Raw genomic sequence first — 6,289 nt, forward strand, 5'->3', positions numbered from 1 at the left:
GCTCTAGTGGCTGCTCGCACTCGCTCAAGTTCAGAAAAGTCATGGTGACTAAAAACTTGTTCTACTTCAAGCTCCCAAGCTAGATAAGTAGTAGGATTAAATCTACCCTCAAATGACGGTAAAAAGATAACCTGACCATGTGCTTGTGTGTGTTGTCCCAACTCTCGTGATGGTGAAGATGTGTCCGTCGTCCAAGAACTTCTATCTTCGGAACCTGTCATGATTAGTAGAAACAAGAAACAAAATTCAAGAATAATGTTCCTATGAACTACTAGGGTGTGGTGGTAAAGCGCTCACAGTAAAGCAAATATCAATATCTTACAAGTTCTTACTAAGCAGCAGGTGGTGACAGGCAACCAGCGGTGTCAAATAACTCTGAAGATTGTGTAAAGCGATTGCCAGGGGAACGTACGTATACACGGTGTAGAAATATGTGGAGCTGGGTTGGCTATATATGGTAGCAAAAGATTAGCAATAATCAATTCAGAGATGCGATGTTGAATAAACACTCAACGACGGTACTGTGCTGGTCCTAGGCTAGACCAAACTAGAGACGCGAGCCTAGAACACTAATGAGGTCACGTCGTAGCACAACTAGCATCAATGAAGGATACTAAGTAGCTCTGGATAGCAAGATATAAGTGAAGATCACAACGGCAGTAAAGATAATGAGGTGAAACAACAGCCAAGCAGGATATATCAACAACTTTGTCTCCAACTTTCCTCTGAAAAAGTTTGTGCCGATTTTTTTATTTTTTTTCTTCTCTCTTTTTTTTCCTCACACTTTTTTTCTTTCTCTCCTTTTTTTTTCTCTGACTTTTTTTCTCCTTTTTTTTCTCTCGTTTTTTTTTCTCTCTTTTTTTCTCCCTCTTTCCAAAACAAACTAGATAAGATGCAGATTGGATCAAGTGAAGATGTGAACGATCTCAACTATTATTATGACAATGAATGGTGGGTAGCACGTGGTGGAAATTGATGGATGGGTGGTGGACAGTGGAAGAGATAATGATGCAGCGGTGGCGTGACTAATGTGAACAGAACTCGAAACTCTAAACGAACTAGACACTAAGACCAGCAACTCGACACGACGATGCAACCGATAATTCAACTATGCAAGCAATGAAAAGAAAATTGCAAAGGCTCAGACTGGCTTGGACCAAGGATGAATAGATCTAACTCTTTTTTGTGGCTTTTTCTTGGACAATAGGTAAGAAAATAAATCTAATCTAGGAAAACTGGAAATTCTCACCGAGCAACCTGAAAACTGATACCACTTGATATAGGTAAGGGTCCCGATCTTTCGATGAGATGATAACTATCGATTTGGTGGAGACGACTTTGACGATCCGACTACAAACGTGCACGACGTTGCGCCTTAGCAATCGCTAAACCAATCTCCTGAGGTTACTGACGATGCCGGAAGCACGATCAGCCTGACCACGAAGGTCTATTCCTGCAAGCAATTGAAGAACGAGCAAGAATATGATAAAGCAATCTGAATATTGCAAATATATATGAGGTATTGATAATGGTGGGGATCCGTAAGCGGTCTTGGTCTGGTCGTTGGACACAAACGAAGTACACGAAGTTGCAATGGCTAACTTTTAACTAAACAAATCCCCAGGAAAAAGCTACTAGATGGATCTATTTATATAGGAGCAAGGGGTGGCGGCCAAGGAGGTGGGAGGACGTCCCAAGGCAGCCTAAAACTAACCCTAGGTCGTACAAGGCTCATGGGCCCAAGTGGAGGTGATGCAACACCTTTGGGCTTGTAGTTTGACTCGGATTCTGCTGCAACGTCAGATTGTTTCGTCCGTAACTCAACGCTCCGGACGAATTTGAAGGTGAATCCAATTGGGTTGGAAAGAGCACGAAATCTAGTTTCCAACAAAAAAAGAATCACCCAATTCGGAGTCCGTATGAAAAAGTTGTTGGCGTTTTGAGTCAGGTATGTCTGTGCAGTCCGAATCTGAATCCAGAACGTGAGAAACTTGGACTCTATCTTCTCTTGGCCCAAAAGTGACGTGAGAGGACTTTTTGAACACAACCTAAACTTCTCCTTTTCCCTTATCTTCATATGTGGATTGTACAAATGTCCCATACACCTGCAATTAGACAAAACACAAAAGTGTGTGAAGTATTTTTTGTTCTGGATAACATAAATAGATTATTGAATAGTTTGCATTAGAAATCACCTGACAAATATGCATGTATGCAATATTTTTGGTCGTATCCAAGGTATTCATGTCCTCATCAATGTCGGCGGACAAGGAGATGCAAGCAGCTTTCGCTAGCTTAGTGCATTGGACTTTGGGCAATGGGAGCCAAATCTTGTTTTGGAAGGATAGAAGGATCCAGGGACTCCGCATAGCGGAAATTGCACCGCTGGTAGTAGCACAAGTAAGAACTCAAACGGTGAATCGGCGGTTGGCAAGGGAAGGGCTAACTTCAAGTAATTGGATCAATGACATCAATGGGGAGCTGTCCACCGAGGGACTTGTCCAATTCATCCACCTGTGGGAGATCTTAAGTGTTGCATATCTTGACACTTCAATGGAAGATCAAGTGATCTGGAAGTGGTCGGCATCGGGACAGTACTCGGCTTCATTTGCTTACCATATTATGAACGAGGGAGCTGTCAGACTAGGATGCGCCAAAGGACTGTGGAAATCCTGGGGCCCATTGGGTTGCATATTGTTCATGTGGTTGGCGCTGCAGCGAAGACTTTGGACCTTTGATCGAAGATTTCGGCATGGATTACAGGACGCAACATCAGTGTGTTTCCTTTGTGATCAAGAGGAAGACTCGATGGATCATATAATGCTCCAATGTGTTTACTCGAGGCAAGTGTGGTTCCAATGCTTCTGGTGGGCCTAGATTGACATGCAGATGCTTCGGTGGCCAACTGCCCGAAAACGGATCCCCAAAAGGTATCAAAAGGGGTTTGACTCGCTGGTGGTACTGACTTGTTGGAGTATTTGAAAGCAAAGGAAAAAGACGAGTTTTTGATGGCCAATGCATTAGCAATGAAGAGGAACTTTCCACGAAGATCTACCAAGAGCTACGACTTTGATTAGCGACAGGAGCGAGGAGTGTACAACACTTATGTGAGTAGTCGTGTATGATAGGAGTGGGAGTGGGAGTCTTATTGGCATCACCGACCACATGTGAGGGCCAGAACAATCTTCTTGTAATTATTTCTTCCTTCTATAAAGCTTAGGATGTTATAAATGAAGGTCATTTTAGCCAAACACGTTGTAAATGAAGGTCACTTTAGCCAAACACGTTGCAAATGAAGACCACATATAGAATGTTATTGTTGTTTTACCACCTGAAGATAAAAGAAATTAGAAATATAGAAATACACTCTTGTGGACAAATTTTAAAGCATTGAAAAGATAAAAATACATTCTTTTATGAACAAATTTTAAAGACAAATGTACATTCTTCGCCGGACGGAATACATAGAAACATACATAGACAAAAAAAATTGGAGCGTAGATTCACTCATTTACATTTCGCTGGATGGAGTACATACAAACGTATGTAAGACATAGTTTAGAATGGAGATTCACTCATTCTAATGTAGCTCATCTGAAATGTTGCATACTCAGGACACCCAAAATGATTTATTTGCAGCATCCAAAGAAATAACTGTATCCACGTCAACACATTCCCTGCCATGCGCAATCTAATTCCTAATCCTAAACAATCAAGAAGCAGGACTTGTAGCATCCAAAGCAGGATGTAACCATGTCCACAGATTCAGACCAGGCTGCCATCCGGGATCAAAATCCTAATCCTGAACGATCAAGAAGCAGGACTTATAGCATCCAAAGCATGATGTATCTATGTCAACACATTCAGACCAGGCTGCCATCCGGGATCAAAATCCTAATCCTAAACCATCAAGAAGCAGGTAGCACCACCCAGCAAATCAAACTCTACACGCAGCAGATAAGAGCATCCAGACAATAATGCTGATGCATGCAAAAGCATGAAGTACTTGATGGCCGAATATTAGCAGCAAATAAAGCTCCAAAACAGAGTTCATACAGTTGGATAGATTGGTCATGATAGCAAAACTCCTGGTACAACTAAAAGCAACGATAACAGGCCTACTAAAGTGCAGGTTTCTGGAATAAGCGAGTTGACAGATGAGAAGAATGGCGCCACCATGCCAAGCAAGTACGCCCGCAGTCAGCCGCAGCCAAAGACACACATAGGAAGCTACAGCACACCGTCACCACCCCCATCAGCCTACTTGGATCGCTGCCTCATCTTTCGGCGCTTCCTCTTCAGCCTCCTCATGCGCTTCTTCTTCCACTGAATCAAGAGATAAGCCAAGTTAAAAAGGATACATGATCACATAAATTATTCAATAAAACAAGAATAGAAGGGTGGCTTCCAGGCATGCTGTTTGCAAAAAATAAACCAAGTAATCCCATGAACCTCAGTGGTAAACAGAAGTCGGAAGCAACCAAAAGCAAGGCAACAATCAACTCAGCTGCCCAATCCTGAGACAGGTTGTGAACAGTTTAACTGAAATGCACTGAAAAACTGCATCTGCTACAACATGGCAGTTCAACATTCCAGCTAGTCAATTATCTAATACTGTTCATCTACTTGGATGCGGGCAACTATGTTCAGTATCACTTGCTAAGGCCAAAAGGAATGTTCAATAGCGAGCAGACGAGCAGATTGTCTGCAACATAGAAAATTTAACAAGTCTACTACAACACGCATTAAACATGTGGTACTACAGCCAGATAAGCCAATTCATCTTATTACTTAAATCATCATAACCAAAGAAGAAATTCGCAGGTTTTGAAACAGTATGGCGACCACAAAGGACCAACCACTAACGTACATAATCAAACACCAACAGAGTACTTCAGCAAATTGTTGATTCACATCCCGAGGGCTCATATCAAGTGCATTCGACCTTCACCGTGGCAGGGAAACCCAAACGAGACAGACGACCCACGCACGCGCGCGCAAGCACGACGACAAGCAACGCGAGCACGGTACGGGAGAACCGGAACACGAGATACCTAAGCCCACACGATACATCGATCGATCTAAGGTAACACGAGACAAAACATGCCCCACCATCGCCGCCACCGCCACCGCCGACGCAAGCGTCGTCGGGCGGCACCTCGCGTTCCATCCCTGACCGGCTCGAGTTGCTCGCCCCGTCGCAGCCGCAGCAGCAACGGGGGGCACGAGCACGAGACGGCGAGATCTGCCGGCTCGCTAGGGTTTCCCAGGAATTCGAGCCACTCGAGCCTCTCTCTTTGTAATCATAGCCCCCGCTCGGCAAAGAACGAACAAACAAACAAACGAAGGAACAAAACTATGGCGGTCGTCGCATGGATCTAGGGGACGAACGGGATAGGTGTCCGGGGACTAGAGCGTGTGGATTGGGAGGTTACCTTGGCCCTCATGGTCGGTCGCCTCCTCGCGAGATCTCCTTCTCGCCCCTGCTGCTTCTCCTCCTCCTGCGGCGGCGGCGGCGGTCTTGTGGTGGGGAGTGGGGGGAGTGGGAGAAAGGGAGGCGCACTGGGGGGTTACAAGAAGCGAAACCCTAGGAAGGTAGCTTCGAGAATATGGGCCTGGGCTTGTTAGCCGCTCGAATGCCCACAGGCTATGGGCGTATTGGGCTGAAGGCATTCGAGGTAACTCTGCTTTCCTTTCCCTTTAGCGGTTTAGCGGAAGCAACTAGTTAACGAGCGCTTCTTCGGAAGCCTCGCAACGATCAGCGCCATTTATCGCGTTCTCAGTCATTCGTCACGTGTCGCACTTTGGACGCTTTTTTCGGATTTTATTTTTTTATTTTTCCACACGCGTTTTCGGCTTTTTAAATGGTTTTTTCTCGGGTTTTTTTTACGTTTTGGTTTTCCCCCGGTCTTTCTTAGCTTTCGATTAAAAAAAATTCGAACTTTTTTTTGCGCGAAAGAATACGTTTTTTTTTCCTTTCGCAAAAGTCACGGGTTTTCTTCCGCGAGAGGTACGGTTGTGCTTTATCGAGAGTCACGGCCGTGCCTTTCGGAAAGGGAAAAACAAAACGCGTTTTCTGTTTTTTTTTTCTTTCGTGAGAGTTACGGTTTTGCTTCCGCGAGAGGCATGGTTGTGCTTACGCGAAAGTCACGGCCGTGCCTCTCGGAAAGGGAAAAAATACGCATTTTCTATTTTTTTTTCTTTCACGAGAGTTACGGTTTTGCTTCCGCGAGGAGGCACGGTTGTGCTTTCGCGAGAGTCACAATCGTGCCTCTCGAAAACGGAAAAA

General features: G+C 44.6%; 1 long non-coding RNA gene across 1 annotated transcript; it reads right to left on the bottom strand.

Annotated features, from left to right (window-relative positions):
• Positions 1 to 3,981: 3,981 nt before the first annotated feature.
• On the bottom strand, positions 3,982 to 5,697 carry LOC125522432. Its single transcript, XR_007289762.1, has 2 exons — positions 5,436 to 5,697; positions 3,982 to 4,326 (listed from the first exon to the last, which is right to left on the bottom strand). It is a non-coding gene; the product is annotated as an uncharacterized LOC125522432 (long non-coding RNA).
• Positions 5,698 to 6,289: the final 592 nt, after the last annotated feature.

Source organism: Triticum urartu, chromosome 7 (genome assembly GCF_003073215.2).
Source record: "Triticum urartu cultivar G1812 chromosome 7, Tu2.1, whole genome shotgun sequence".
Lineage (NCBI taxonomy): Eukaryota > Viridiplantae > Streptophyta > Magnoliopsida > Poales > Poaceae > Triticum > Triticum urartu.